This window comes from Aristolochia californica, unplaced genomic scaffold, assembly GCF_029961685.1.
Source record: "Aristolochia californica isolate CCGP_79_NKW_82.1479 unplaced genomic scaffold, dmAriCali1.0.hap1 SCAF_16, whole genome shotgun sequence".
NCBI classification, from domain to species: domain Eukaryota; kingdom Viridiplantae; phylum Streptophyta; class Magnoliopsida; order Piperales; family Aristolochiaceae; genus Aristolochia; species Aristolochia californica.
The window spans coordinates 11,181,349-11,198,523 of NW_027181837.1; positions in this window are offsets into that span (position 1 = coordinate 11,181,349).

Consider the following 17,175-nt stretch of genomic DNA (forward strand, 5'->3'; position numbering starts at 1 on the left):
TAAGGGCTTCCACTTTACTTGCCATCTTCATAATAGTTTTCTTTCAATTTTTCCTTTGGGGTATTGACTCAACAACTTAAATCTTCTATTTTCTCACTCCAACTCATACCATAGACCACTAGAGTGTGTAATAAAGGGTATGTATCTAAAAACATCAATACTTTTCTTCACTTCAATTTCCAATTTAATGCACAATTGATGGCAATTCAGCTGTTGTAAGAGATGATTTAGTTAATTTTGATAGTTGCATAAGACATTAACATCAACGCTTAAGGATCATTTGTGTCGACTTAGGAAAATAAAACGGTGAGAAAATTATTTTTTCTTTTACTAATTTTCTCATTGGATGATGTTTTTATTGAAAAATTCTCTTAGAAAATTTTCTTGCATTTGTGACACCTTTGAAAATAAAATAAAATAATAATTACGTAGCTGTAGTGTTTACAATTGGAACAGAATAAGAAATTAAATATAGAAAATGAGCAATCAACATAAATCTTCTTGGCTTACTTTTCCCATGATATCAGATTAAGCAATAAGAAACATACTTATTTTTTTTAAAGACAAGAAGATAAAAAAGAAAAATTTTTCTATTCATTAAATAGTGAAAATATTAGAAAAAAATTCAAAAAAATTCCTCTGTATATTTTTCTTATAATGTTATATTGGCATATACACACCCTTAAATTTTTTATGACTCGTTATATGTAATCTCCATAACATAAGTAAAATATGTGCTAGCTAGGGTATACCTTGTTATTTTTCAATCATGTTTCTCATGACCTCCACAAACTTGAGGTTACATTGTCGTCATCAAAGACTCAGGTCAAACACATAATCAAAACTAGGAGCGTGCGAAAAAAAAAACTTAAATTCACTCCGTTGGGTGGAGAAGGGATATAAGGAAATAACCCAAGTTCAGGTCATGTTTGGGACTCAAGGTCCAACACATAATCAAAGTTAGGAGTGGGCGAAAAAAAAAAACTTCAATTCACTCCGTTGGGAGGAGAAGGGATGGAGGGAAAGAACCCTAAGTTGGAGGTAGGCTTGGGTTTTCCCAAATTTGACCTAAAATTGATGGAAATACCTTATTGATATTTTAAAAAAAATTAAAATAACATATAAATTAAACTTATCTACTTTTTTATTTTTTATTATTTATATTTTGACATTGTATAATAATTTATGCATTTTATTCTTTAATTATTTTTATATTTAAAAAATATTTTAATTGGAGAATTACTAGGTTGACTTGGGAATGAGACAATGGATAATGTTTGATTTCTAAACCGTTCGGGTTTCCGAGTTGGGGTTCGGGTTCTCAAAACCAGACCCATGCTTTCCCCTCTAAATTAACCCGCTTTTTCTTTGGCCACACCAGCTTAAACGGCATTTACTAGATCGCTGGTTTAGACGAATCGAGCCAAGCAGGGAAAGAAGTTTGTGTTTTTTTTGCGTCCTCATTATTTGGGTTTTTATCGACCTCGCGACTTTGCAACTCTGCTGTTGTCTTCTCATCGATGGTAGTTAGGCCGACAGTATCTCATTTCCCGACCGATCCCGATGCACTGGAAGCCTCTGGCCTTCCTTGGGGAGTCACCGTTACCCCTTTTTCTCCAGTTCACGAGTTTGGTAACCTCCTTGTTTCTGGGTCCAATGGTAACCTTGTTCCTTGCTGCGATAATTGCTTGGCTTATTTCAATTTCTACTGCGAGCTTGAACAATGGGTTTGGACTTCTTCTCAATTCTTACTCAACTCACGGGAAGTAAAGATATTAGCTTCAACTTTATCTACTGCTGAAAAGTTAACCGAATATGAGAAAAAGAATTATTCGGCTAACAAAGTGTCTAAGGAAAATAACAATGGTAAAACGAATTTTAAGAAGGAGAAAGGGGAGAAGAAGTCATGGGCAAAGGACGCCAAGGCTAGGCAGGAAGAGAAGAAACGAGGGGACAAACAAAAAAAGAAGGTCCATTATTTCATATGCGAGGGATTGTCTTAGAAAGAGGTTCCTCAATGCTGCTCAAACTGAGGTGAACAATGGAGGGATTGAGCCTAGGTTGGGCTCCTTAACACTTCTCCATGCTGTTATCCGTTCAAAGGAGGAGAAGGCTGCTCCACTTCCGGTAAGACCCTTAAGAGAATTTCTTTTTACCTCTCTAACACTTGCTGGACGTACTGTTAGAGCAGTGGTGGACACTGGCTCCACCCACAACTTCCTTTCGGAGGAGGAGGCTAGGCGCCTAAATATACGAGGAGAGAAAGATGGGAGCAAAATGAAAGTTGTAAATTCTACTGCTCGTGAAATCAAAGGCATTGCCAAGAACGTCCTGGTGGAGATAGGCAAGTGGGTTGGATTTCTGAATTTTACTATTGCTGTCATGGATGATTTCAATGTGATTTATGGAATGGTGTTTTTCACGGTTTGTAAGGCATTTGTAATGCCGCATGTTGGGGTAGTGGGGATTATGGACGAGTAAAGTCCTTGTACTATTTCTGAACTTGACAACAAAGATGTAACTAAAAAGGACTTAATGCTATCAGCCCTCCAGCTTAAGAAAGATCTTAAGCAGGGCCGCTCTACTTACATTGCTTCTATTTGTGCTATAGAGCAGGTAGAGGTCATGCCTACCCCTAAAGAGATACAAACCGTACTACATGAATATAGAAATCTCATGCCTGGACAACTTCCAACGAGGTTACCACCTAGGAGAGGGGTGGACCATCACATAGAGCTTGAGCCCGGAGCAAGAAAGCCAGCACAAGCACCATACCGAATGGCGCCCAAAGAGTTGGACGAACTGCGAAGACAACTTAGTGAACTGCTAGACGCTGGGTTCATAAGGCCAAGCAAAACACCTTATGGGGCCCCTATACTGTTTCAGACTAAGAAGGATGGAAGTATGAGACTGTGCATCAATTGTAGGGTGCTCAACAAGGTAACTATAAAGAATAAGTACCCTATTCCTCTTACTGCAGATCTCTTTGATCAGTTGAAAGAGGCGCAAGTTTTCTCCAAATTGGATTTGCGAAGTGGTTATTACCAAGTCCGGATTGCTGAAGGAGATGAGGGGAAGACTACTTGTGTAACCAGATATGGGGCTTACAAATTCATGGTTATGCCCTTTGGCCTAACCAATGCACCTGCAACATTTTGCACTCTCATGAGCGAGGTATTTTCCGAATACTTGGACAAGTTTGTCATTGTTTATTTGGATGACATCGTGGTGTACAACAAGAGTATGGACGAGCACAAGAAACACCTTCGAAAGGTGTTCGAAACATTGAGAAATAATCAGCTGTATGTCAAGGAGGAGAAGTGCTCCTATGGGTTGCAAGAGGTATCCTTTCTTGGACATTGGATAGGGGGAGGACAGATACGGATGGACAACAAGAAGGTGGAGGCTGTGCGTGACTGGTCGATCCCTTCCAAGGTGCGTGAGCTTAGGAGTTTCCTTGGTCTTGAAAATTATTACAGGAGGTTTATCAAGGGCTTCTCAACTATAGTAGCCCCCTTGACTGACCTTTTCAAGAAAGACCAAAAGTGACGATGGACGGACTCATGCCAAAGACCATTCCAACGGCTAAAGGATACCATGGTGGCTGAACCAGTGCTGCACCTTGCTGATTTTAGCAAGCCATTTGAGGTAAATACAAATGCCTTGAACTATGCCATTGGAGGTGTACTAGAACAAGACAAACACCCACTCGCTTATGAGAGTAGGAAGCTGAATGAAACTGAGCAACGCTGTATTGTACAAGAGAGAGAGAGATGACAATTGTAGTACATTGTTTACGTTTTTGGAGTCACTATCTTTTAGGCTCCAAATTTACTGTAAAAATTGACAACGACGCATTTAGCTACTTTCTTATGCAGAAAAAGCTCAATTAGAAGCAGGCTCGGTGGCAAGATTTCTTGGCTGAGTTTGACTTTCAGATGATGTATAAATCAAGGAAGCCCAATGGTGCCACAGACGCACTGAGCAGGATGGTGGATGCACCTAACTCTTACGAGGAATAGACTAGCCTGAGCTTGGCGCACATGGTGCAACTAGCACCAGCAAGTGCAGTCTTGGCGCACGCAGCAACCCTTGCAACTTGCGCAGCAGCCAGGTGCAAATGAAAAGGGTGCAGCAGCCGCTGGCAAGGGCACAGATGCACATGGTGCAGCAAACTGGAGCAACATGCATGTGCGCGACTAAGGAGGAAACGAGCGCGGAAACTTGCTTTCGAGCGGCTACAACCCCGCATACTGCAGCAAGCTTACACTTGCTTCACGCGTGGTGCGGTAGCATCAGAATATGAAGAGGCATGATGAGAAGGACCGGGGAAGCGTAGTAGTTGTCACACTCCCCGCCTCCCAAAGGTGCCTAGAAGACGGGCCAGATGCAGCAGAGCGACGACCTGGGAGCGGATTCCCCACTGGTAGGGGGACAAAAGACGGCCATCTCGAGGCACATCACGACCTACCAGAAACACCGGCGAGACCCAGTTTGGCAACCCGATTGGGAGTCAGTGGATCCATAGTACCTGCTGCCTCCCAAACTTCATCTTAATCATTTTGAAATGCGGGGGTAAGGGAACCCGTGTTGGCTTTTATAGAGAGGCAGTTGACATGTATGTCGACAAAAGAATGTCACTATCACTCTATTTGGAAAATATTTTTATATTTCCAACAACACATGGGATTTGGCCGCTAGCCACCATAATAATGGAAGACAGCTGGTTCAAACCAATTGGCCCGTCGGTAGTACCAAAGACAGCTAGATATATAATAATGGCAAGGTCCACTTAGAGAACCTACAACCTCAATAATGGAGGCATACTTCGGCCGCCTCAATAAAGAAGGCATCATGTTACATTTTTATTGGTGGACTTTTAAAAAGTTGTATCCACCTTTGCACGCTCCATCTATATAAGGAGCGTTGTTTTATTATAGAAGGTATCACTTGGAAAATAATTTTCTCTGTCTCCAAGGTTGCTTAGCAGTGTGCTTGTTTTTTGCAGTTTAAATTGTAAGTTTGTTTTCCTTCTTTTCTTGTTGTTTTTAAAGCTGAATTTCCTTCGCTTTTCGTGTATTCATTTTTTGTTGAATTCGATATTCAACTAATTGTGAATTCTTCACAGATCTTCTACTACTAGAAGCTGTTGGAACTAAATTGAAATGAATGTTCTATATGAGTCTATTGATGTTTTATGAAAATTATAAAATAAGAGGAAGTGTGTTAATCAAAGCATAGCAAATTAAACCTCTATTCTACTGTTCATTATGCAGTACATGTCTATCAATGATTTAAGAGTATGCACGGCTTTCAACGCCTTTCTGGCAACACGGCCTAACTCAACTCGACTTGGGTGACGTCCCATACTTTCTCAAGAAGATGGTGAGCAGAAGAAACGATGTTTAAGCAACAAGCTTGAATAAACACATTACTAATTATGATATAATAAACCTAGAACATCATAGAGTCATATAGAAACATTCTTATTTAGCCAATCATGACTCTGATATCATACACGAAAAGCGAAGGAAACTCAACTTTAAAAACAACAAGAAAAGAAGGAAATCAAACTTACAATTTAAACTGTAAAACACAAACACATTGCTAAGCAACCTGGGAGACAGAGAAGATTATTTTCCAGGTGATGCCTTCTATAGTAAAACAATGCTCCTTATATAGATGGAGCTTACAAAGGTGCATTCAAATTTTTTATAAGTCCACCAATAAAAATGTAACAAGATGCCTCCATAATTGAGGGGGTTGATGCCTCTATTATTGAGGCGGCAGGTTCTCTGAGTGGACCTTGCCATCATTATATATCCAACTGTCTTTGGTACTGTTGGAGGACTAGTTGTTTTGCACCAATTGTCTTCCATAATTATGGCGACTAGCGGGCAAATCCCATGTGATGTTGGAAATATAAAAAGATTTTCCAAATAGAGTGATAGTGACATTCTTTTGTCGACATACAGGCCAACTGTCCACTAGTAGTGGATAAGATTTTTTATTTTTTTCTTGAGAAGAGAGAGAGAGAGAGAGAGAGAGAGAGAGAGAGAGAGAGAGAGAGAGAGAGAGAGTATTCATCATTAAATATTCTCTATTTTTTTTTTTGTCTTTATAGTCTTTTCTATCCAGTCTCTTTTCTAAAGTACTATGTCTTTTATTCTTTTCTATCCCATCTCTTTTGTAACGAAGTGTCTTATTTGCCATCAAGTGTAGTCAAATTATGGATGGCCTCTGAGTCATAATCAACATCTTCGTCTTCATCTTGAGAATAGCATTGGAGAGTCTAGGTACCGGTTCCAGTGGAGCCAATTTTGCTAGAAGTGTCTGAATTATTCTTTTCATACCCTTGTTCTTTAAGATATTCTTGAAAATAGTTTTGCATCATCTTCTTGATGTCTGGTGAGTATGTATACTATTTTTATTCAGTCTTTTCTTGCTGCTTGTCTTTTGACATTTTTGGCAAATGTCCAGCCATCAACGAACTTGATGTGTCATTACCGGTTGCCGTTTGAGCCTGACTAACTAGTGAAAACCCTTCACTAGTAGGGATCTGGGTACAAATAGTACTTGTTGCCTTTGCCTTAAGTCTTCTATTCTCTTCTTCTAAAGTCTTGATATATTCTTCTGGAAGTCATTTTTCTCTTCTAGTAATCTCCTCTTCTCATTGAGTCTTTAAATAGTCTTGGCCAGGGTATCACAATGGTCACAAAATATAATTCTTTTTGTATCCTTGGCAACACCGTAGGATACTTGGTCTTCTCTCATATGTCTTAAGGAAGGAGGTATGTAGTAATTGTTGCCAATAATTAATTTGGCTGCCTCTAGTGCTTCTTGAAGGTTATTAAAGCCTTTGTAAATGGGTCTTTTAAAATTCTGGATACTTTCAACAACTTCTGTCCGGGAATGAAAAACTTCTGGAGTGTGACCTTGGAAAACAACATAAAAATTAAAACTTTTCTTTTTTTGAAAAAAAAAAATATTCTGAAAGTTCATTAATGCTAGCTAAAAAATATTCTAAAAGTTCGTTAATGCTAGCTAAAAAATATTTCCGGTCTTTGGGAATTCCCTGGTAAGAAAGCCATAAGTTATCTAATAAAAATTGTTCTTCTTTTGTAATTGAAACACTTCGTAAAGTCTTAAAATTAATATTAGATTTTGGAAAAACTACTAATTTTTTATTACCAAAGCTGAGAAATTCTTGTCCATAATTATTGAATCTGGAGGAAGATGATCTGGAAGAGTCATGGTCTGGAAAATCCATCTGTTCAATTAGTCATAATATGTGTGTCAAAAAATCTTCTACTAAGAGTATCTGCAAGGCTATTATTTTTACCTTTAATCTGTTCAAATTCAATCTTGTACCCATTACCTGTAATAATATCGACAAGGTTTAACCATCTTCTCCTACTTATCTTATTTTTTTTTCTTCTTTGGAAATATTTTACTATAGCTTCGCAATCTGTTCATAGGGTAAATTCTTGTCTGTTAATAATAAACAATCTAAAAGATTCTAAGGAATAAATTACTGCTAAAATCACAGAATCTATGCTACTCATGTTGCCTTTTTCTTTAAATTTTCCACTAGCGTAGCTAAAAAAAATTTCTTCTACTTTTTCACTATATTTGTGGGGTTTGGCAATAAGGACTCTGCCCCATCCAAGATTACTACCATCTGTCTCTATGATTAGATAATCTAAATCTAAAGGTATTTGTAATTTGGATAATGTCTGGATTTTCTCTTTAACCTTTTTAACTAGATTTTTATCTTCTTGGTTAAACAATTTTTGGCCTGTTGCAAAAGTTTTTCCATACAAAGGGCCAATAATTTTTCCTACGTCTTTAAAAAAAGGTCTGGCATAATTGACCAATCCTAAAAACCTGTGTAATTGTTTTGTATCTGATAAATCATCTGACATTTCTAATATTTTCTTAGAAATATGATCTTGTAATTCTATGTGTCCTTGTCCTATATTTACTCCTAAGAATTTTATATATTCTTTGAATAATTCAATTTTTTTTTTGCTAATAATGATTCCTTCTTGCATAAAGGTGGCTAATACTAATTTTAAATGACCTATATGTTCTTCAATAGTTTTGCTAAACACTAAGATGTCATCTACATATACTAGCACAAATGTATCATATTTCTTGAATATATTATCCATTTTTCTCTGGAAAATAGCTGGTGCATTTTTTAATCCAAAAGGCATCACTAAACATTCGAAATGTCCTTTTGGACATGTGAATGCGGTCTATTCTATACTATATGGATGCATTTTTACCTGCCAAAATCCTGACTTACAATCAAATTTACTAAATATTTTTTTATCTTGAATCCTATGAATTAACTGAGACTTATCTGGTATGTTATAACTATCTGTGACTGTATTATCATTTAGTCTTTTGTAATTAATAACCATTATAGACTTTCCTCTTTTCTGTTCACTATGTTTTCTAACTATAAAGGTTGCTGATCTATGGGGACTTACGGATTTTCTAATAATTCCTAGGTTTAATAATTCTGTGATATGAAGTTTAAAGTCTTCTTTGTCTAAATTCTTAGTTTCTATGTTGGTTGTTTTTACTATGTAATTAGGATTTAATAATTCTAGCCTGCACTGTATATGATTATTTTCCCAATGTTTTAAGGAATTTTCTCCGAAATATTCTAATTGATCTAATTTGTCTATGATCTGTTGTAAGTGTTGTTTATCTTTATGATGGACATTAATTATTTTTAAATAAAGTTTTTCTGTATCTAAAAAGGTATAATCGAGGTCTATCATTCGTTCTATCCAATCATCAAAGTCTTCATTTTCTCCCATTATTTCTTCTAGATAATCCTGTGGACTTGGTAATGGTTGGATATAAGGTTCTGGTTGGACTGAGACTTGGACTAAGCCTGTATGTGCTACTACTTCAGGAAAAGTCTGGGAGTGTTGTATTGGAACTTCTGTTAAGTCTTCATCTATTTCTTCATAACAGAAGAGCTTATTATCTAATTTAACAATATTATTATCTAATTGTTATTCTAAGGCTAAAATTGTAGGATTGTTAACTTGTTTGCAGCTTCCTAAAATTTTACATTGACAACTAGTTTCTTTTGTTTGTCAGTTTCTATATCTAGGGGACCACCACGCTCTGCTGTAGAGGTGAGAGTTGGTGAATAAGTGGTTTGGACAGGAATAGTACTAGAGTTCTTGTGAAATTGTAAATAGTCTTGGGAAATATAGTAAGCGAGCCATTATTATGTAAGATGAAATTAAGACCTAAAATAAAGTCTACTTTAAGTTTGAGGTTTCTAACCCATGTTAAGGGTAAAGAATAAGATCCATAAAAGGTCGAGCAATTAGTAAAAAAATTGGATCTTGCCTTCATCAAAATAGGTGGTGTAAGGGTTATAAGTACCATCTACCTGTTGTAAATACTTGCTTAGTTGTTTTCTTAAGAAACTGAGGGGGAACTAGTCTCCGGTGAATAATACATTTTGTGCAGCCAGAGTCTACGAGAGCATCTAATATGAGGGATTGTTTATTAAGGAAAAGGATCTTAGCCCTAACAAGTATGCTAGAAAAAGATTTATCTTGGTTATAGACGTAAGAGATTTCTGGGTCTTCGATGCCTACAGTAATCCCATTGTAGGAGTCTTTTTCGATTGTATCTAATCTATGTTTGAGGAGAGTAATTTCTGCTTCACATTTTTCTATTTTTCTGGCCATGATATCGAGTTTAGTGTTATGTATCCTATTATGGATAGTCTGGTCGACGGGTTCTATTCCTAAGATTTTGAGGCAAGGGATGCAGGCTTCAAAGAAACACTGATTACACTTTGCTCGCTATTTCTTACTGGGATACCAAGCACACTTAAAACAAGGGTTGTTGTCTAACCTAGTATTCCAAGACCAGGTATGTGTGCATTCTGAAGTTGTATCCATAAGATCAAGGTTTCCTTCTATGTCTAAGACTAAGTCTTCATCGGAATCTGATAAGTCTAGAGGAGCATTTTGCATACTTACAATGATGTAAATGGATTTTATGTCTGACATATATTCGTCAACTTCTATAAGGTCTTATTGGACATTCACTACAAGGGTAGATCTTCTAGAGTTAATATTTTGTCTTTTAGGGCAGGTGTTGGCTAAATGTTCAGTTTGTCCACAAATATAGCAAGATAATTTATTCTTATAGGTTCTTTTTGGGTTAAATCTTCTACCATGTCTATCTTTATTTAAATATGGCTTTCTACTTTTCGATCTTTGGATAAAATATCATTTTTTGAAATATCTTTTGTTCTTTCTAGGTCTCTATCCCGAGTCTTTTAAACCATAAGCTTGGGTGGTATATATATGTTTACAGAACCCAAAGTCATCTCCTTTGAGTTGTCTTTGTATTTGGATATCTGTACAATTTTCTTAAAGGATAGTTATTATGAATTTTATTCTTCGTCCTATTGAATAAACTGCTGTAGGATTTGCAATTTCTAAGTTTTGCCATTTATCATAAATTTCTTTTCCTAATGCTCCTGGTAATTTTCTAAACAGTTTAGTACCTAAATCTCTGTTGAATGCATTTACTGAAATGCAGGTATAGTTGAAGTAATCTTGGAGAAATTTCTTCACATATTTGTAATTGTGTAAACTAAGTTGTTCTAGATAAACTACCGCATCTTTTTGTAATTTAACAAATCCTAGATTAGGATCATCTCCTGTTACTAATTGATAGACTTTGTTAACAAAGTTATATGGGTTAGATCCTAAACTCATTAAATGACCAAATTCTTCGGGATTACCTCTTTTATAACTTTCCCATAAAGCTTTTGCACTTTCTCCTAAAAATGTTTCTAAGTACCTATACAGTTCTTCTACATCTTGGGATTGAAAGTTCTGAATGTAGTCTTAAACTACTTGGTTTTTCCAGAGGTCTAGGACTGTTGTCTACTCTTGAGGGTCATGGGATGAAAGATTAAGAATTTTTCCTTTGCCCATTTCTTTGAATTTTATAGGTGTTTCTATTTCTTTTCTTTTTCGTTTGGGATGTATCTTTCTATCATAAGTTACTGGTTCACTATAAGGAATCCTTGGCATATTACCTGAGTAATATACTTCCGTAGGAGGGGTTATTGGGTAAGTTGTATAGCTATTATGGGAATAGTGTTAGAACTTTCTTCATCCATATATTCTTTAATACTTAAGGTTTCTTCTCTTTCTATTTTTTCATCTTCTTTTGATTCTAAGGGCATTTTTTCTATTCTAATATTAGCTTCATTATCATAATATAGGTATTCTTCTTCTTTTATTCTTCTATTTTTTATCAGACCTTCTTCAAGATGAAGAAGTTCTCTTTCTGATAATTTTAATTCTAATTCTTTAGGATATATTGTTTCATCTATGTCTAATTCTATATTGACTAGGTCATAATTTTCACTAGAAATTGATTCAGCATCTTCTGTATTCTTTTGGCCATAGCTATTAAATCTAATATTGATGTTACCCTTTGTATCTGTGTACATAATACTTTCTTTAGGTCTAATTATTTTTTCTTCTCTAAATTTAAGATTCCATTCTAAGCCTGCTAAAATGTCTAGGGAATACTTAATAGGTTTGATTAATTCAATTCCTTTATTCCCTATTTAATTAACAACATCATTTATTTTAACTTTGAACTTAGTAGTACTAGAACAAGTACATCTCCCTAAGAATCACATAGTAAAAGATTGTTTCCTACAAAGTATTCGTATCCTTTTGTCTGAATGCCTATTTTTATATATTTTCTAAAATCTTGTAATCCGATAAGGAAGTCTGGGGAGCAATAAAATATTCCTCCATTCTGATTCATATCTACTTCAGTAATTCCTAACATTGCTTTTTTAGGATCTGCCCATCTATCATCATAAATGCTAAGTAAAGTTTTGGTTCCTAGATGTTTTCATCCTAATCCTTTTACACCTATTACAATTAAACCTAAATGAATTAAAGTATTTAATTTTTTAATTTCTCTAAAAGCATGTTCTGATATTAGGTTAATGTTAACAGAATCTTGTCCTACACAACTAATCTGGATTTCTCTGTAATGTCTGAATAATCCTATATTAAAGTTTAATGGTCCTATTCGATATAATTGTCTAGGGTTAAGGAGGTTTAATTGATTATTGCAGAATAAGGTAATGTCTTGGTCTATATCTATGATTTCATCTAATTGTATATCTCTTTGGTCTATACTTCTTCTTCCTATTATTCTATCTATAATATTTAAGTTTCTAGAGGAACTCCCTATTTCCGAGGTACATCCTTCACCTCGCTGTGAAAGTGCCATATTTTTTAGGCTGGGTTGTTTTAGGTTGTTCTATTTTAAAAAATTTTAATTTTTGAGTTATTAAATATATTTCCTTATCAATGTTCTGTTGGGATCCTTTACTAGTTTTTAGATAGTCTAAATTTTTGGCTAATTTGTCTGTTTGTATTCTTAAGTTTCTTATTTCTTCTTGTGTTTTACTTATACTAACTTCTATTTCTGTTATTTTACTCTGTAGATTATTTCCTAAACTTATAATAAGATCGATAATACTCTTGAGTTGAGGGTTATTTTCATGTAGACTATGTTCTTCATTATTAAAGTGACACCTAAGAGTATTATGTCCTATGTATTTTGTGTCAAATCTTATCGGAAGTCCGAGGTCTAAATAATCTATTTTTCGAAAGGGTTCCAGGTCTTATGGCTTTGATATCAAAATGAGAGGGGTACTAATTAAGGTTCTAATTAATCTAGAGTATTTAAATATGAATTATTTGCAGGTCTCCTTACTATTTGTCTTATGGGTAAAAAGATTTGCCTAGGAGTCTCTACAAATCTTCTATAAGAATATGAAGACAAAGTGAAACAGATAAAACTAAAAATAACCAGATTACAGAAAACTATTATTAAGGTTATAAAGACAAAGATCATGTATCTATAATTTTGACTAAAATATTAATAATTAAGAATATATAGGAAACTAAAAGAATCTCTAGTTGTTCTGGGAGGAACACAAAATAGCTGAATAATTCTACTGCTATTACTAATAAAAACAGAATATAAGTATATGTTCCTATAGCTTAAATCTTAAGGTGTTGTAAAATAGACCTAGATATAAGTAATATATGGGTAATATGCGTAGGATAATTCTAAAAACCTGTCTTAATATTTTATTTACTAACCAAATAAACATAAAAGTACTACGGCGTTGTGGCTTCCGGGAGCACCACTTGGCTCCGAAGAGGTAGATGCGTTTGTCAGGGCTTAGCCCTCACCCAGCAGTTTCCAGCCTAATATACTTTTATGTATAAACACAAGCACACACAATCTATATAATCTTAGCAGACTATAAAAGCGGTAAGAATCAAACAGGTAAGAACGATGCCTAAAGTTATGAAAAGAACAAGCATTAGATTAATACGGATAAGAGATAAGAAGTGTAATTCCTGAGGACTTTTACTTTAGATCAAAGTTGTTTAGATCTTTATGCTTCCTCCTTCATGTATGGAGAACCCAAGACACAGAGAGGTGTACAATTTCCTAGCATTAAGTTTCTGCCACAGGCTCCAACATTTAGTCCCAAGAAAAAACAAAGCCCTAAAACCTCCTTGGGTATAAACGGGGAGAAACAAGGACGCATGGACCGTGAAGCATCAGAGGAATACCACAATGTTTTTACTCTTTCCTTGGGATTAACCCCGGGTTAGAGGAAGAAGGTACAGATCTAAATAGACCGAGATCTAAAGCTTCCCCTTAGGGAAGTCTCGAAAACTGAACGAAAATGGCAGAGAGTAACACTTACTTTAAAAACAGGGGTGTTCGTGAGGAAGACTTTGGTTCAGAAGAAGATGGAATTCATGGGTTGAAACAAGAAGATGCTCTAAAACACTCTTTCATTCATATCCTTTGTAATGTACAAGGGGGGCTATTTATAAGCAAACTCTGCCGACACACTTGGAAAAAGAGGTGTTTATCCGGGTGCTCATTGGGCCCCATCGACAATAAACTTTCCCCATAATCTTCCAGGTGGACGGTGAGAGTTATTCCAAGCCAAAAAATGAAAAAGTATGTTGGAAGATGGGCTCAAGCGCACAAGCTCAAGACAAGAAGCCCACACGTCAAAGGAGTGACATATGTGTAAAATATGGTACTTTCCATAAAGATGGCATAGAAGTGTAAATATGTGTTCCTTTTATGTCTTTTGTTTTATCAAGTTGTAGCCCTAAGGGTATTGTAAAACTATAAATAAAGGCATTGGCTAAGAGGTAGGGCATTGAAGCACTCTCCTCTCTTTCCACAAATTCGTCCAGCCCTCATATTTCTTTTTGACGCAACCCTCTTCTCCCTTAATCCAAACTCTCTTCTTCCACATTCTTCTGCTTCTCTTTTCCTTCTCTCTTCTTCTTCTTCTTCTTTCTTGTTGATCTAAAGTTCCTTTCATGAGATCCTAAATTCTACATGGTATCAGAGCAAGGAGTTTGATCTCTTCATGGAGTTATTATGAAATCTGTTCGAGAAGTTGTAAAAGGAGTTCAGTCATAAAGAGATAAGTTCATCATCTTCTTACTTACATTTTTTTTGTTTCCTTTTCTTATTTACATACTCCTTTTACTGTTTTTCTTTTCTTCTTGAATTTTGAGTCACATCAAGTCAAGATAAATCTTTATATGTTGTAAAGATTTATTTCTATGACTAAATTGATGTTATAATCTTGACTCCTTGTAAATCAATTACAAGAGTGATCAAGATCATTTGCTGTTTGCTTCTTATTAAGATTGATGGGTGAAATTTAATTACCTTTATGTAATTTGGATCCATCTCATTTGAGGTAGAATTCTAGCACATGTTGCTGTATCTTCTCCTACTTAAGGTTGCCCATGGGTTTGTGTTATGTTGTTGGATGCCCATTATATGTTTGATGAAATGCCAACAGCCATTTACCCTTTGTAGTTCCATTTTTTTTTAACTTCAACAATTGAATTTTTTCTTACGTTGAAGTCTCCCATGAGCTGAAGATAAATCTCTTCCAAGTGTCTTGGTTTGTCGTTAAATCTTTTCTAATTTTTTGTCTATTGCTCGTTTGTGTTGAAGTTTGGATTAAGGCCTAATCGGTTGCATCTATTTTCTTCTCTTTGTTCTTATGAATACAAGAGAAGTTGTGGTTGGATGTTATTATCACTTTCTAAAGGCACAAATTTGTTGATAATTTGGTGCTTTCCCATGTGAAAGAAATTAGTTCTTGTTCTCTTTTGTTGGTGATTGATTTGGTCTACGGGTTCTTCAAATTACATAGAGTAATTGTTCTTTGAAGAAGACCTTTTTCCCTTGACCTCCATATTTTACTTGCCTCATTATGGAGATTGGATACAATAGTAATAAGAATGATATACTTCGTATTACTACAATTCCACTTAGAGGTATCTCCAATTACATGAGCTGGTCACAATCGGTTCGGAGGGTTCTTATTACTCGTGACCTCTTGAGCCACGTTGTTAACTTTTCTGCGATTGATGAAGAAGATGTGTCCTACCACAAGTGGGTTAAGGATGATAACATGGTGATAATTTGGCTCATTAATAGCATGGAAGAGCAGGTGGCCAACAATGTGGTCCACTTGGAAACCGCCAAGAACATATGGGACACGTGTGCCAAGCTTTACTCAAGCACTGCTTCATTACAAAAAATATATGATGTCTTACAAAACATGCTGCATACAAAACATGGAGATAATATTCATGAATTTTAGCCCGGTTTCGCGGTCTTCTTCAAGAATGGAAACTAGCTCATCCATATTCCACTGATATTGCCATTCAAGAACGACAAAGGGAAGCTTTGGCAGCAGCCATTTGCTTATCGAATATTAAACCATACCTTGAGGTGGCCAAAACTCAACTTCTAAGTTCTTCTGCTCTTCCATCATTTGATGATATTAGTGCTACATTACTTAGGATACCAGATCCATCCCCTCCTTCTCCTATTGATTCTCCATCGGTGATGTTCTCTGGCAATCGGGGAACATCTTCCTCATTCCGAGGATGGGGCAGAAATATCAGAGGGGGTCGAACTATGAGAGGGGCTGAAAATAGAGGTGGTAGAACGGGTCAGAATTTTTTCCGTACTGAGCCTCAACTTTGCACTTATTGTGGCCGTCAGAACCACCTTGTGGCATCATGCTGGAAACTTCATGGCAAGCCTGATTGGGCCACAACTAACCCAGTCTCAGTTAACGTTGAGAAAAATGAAGATAAGGCTGAATCATCATCCGGAAATGTGACTCTTACAGTTGAGGACTATGCTGTAGTTCAGAAAAATGAAGTCCTTCATGGAATCATCTATTCCCTCATCATCTACTGCTGCCACTACTATTCCCTTAGGTATGCTTTCTTCCTCATCTTCCTCTTCCTCTTGGATCATCGACTCCGGGGCCTCCGAACATCTATCAGGTAACAAACACTTGTTGCAGTCCTTATCTCCTTGTTATCCTCATAAATTCGTTACTATTGCTGATGGTACCCAAACCAAGGTCCTTGGCAAAGGTTCCTCCTCTCTTAATTCATCTATTCCCCTTCAAGATGTTTTGTTTGTTCCTCAGTTTCCTTTAAATTTGCTCTCGGTTAGCCAATTGACCAAACAATTAAATTTCTCTATCACCTTCTCACCGTCTTCTTGTGTCTTTCAGGATCTCACTACGAAGCGGGTGATTGGTGGCGGCCATGAAAAGGGGGGTTTGTACTACTTCACTCTTCCACCATTAGCTGCATTATCTTCCACTACATCCGAGGCCCAACTTTGGCACAACCGACTTGGTCATCCGTCTACCCCTTCACTTCGTTCTTTGGTTCCATCTTTAAAAGGACTTTCTAATATCAGTTGTGAGGTTTGTCAATTAAGTAAACATGTCAGGAGTACATATTCTCCTCGTCTTCCAACTACAAGTACTGCTCCATTTGAGCTAATACATTCTGATGTATGGGGCCTTTTATGTGTCTCAAATATTTCCCAAGTTAAATATTTTGTCATTTTTGTTGATGATTTTACTCGACTGACTTGGTTATATCTATTTAAAGAGCGTTCCGAAATTCTTCCTTTGTTTAAAAATTTTCATGCTATGGTCTTGACACAATTTGGGAAGAAAATTCAAACCCTTAGATCTGA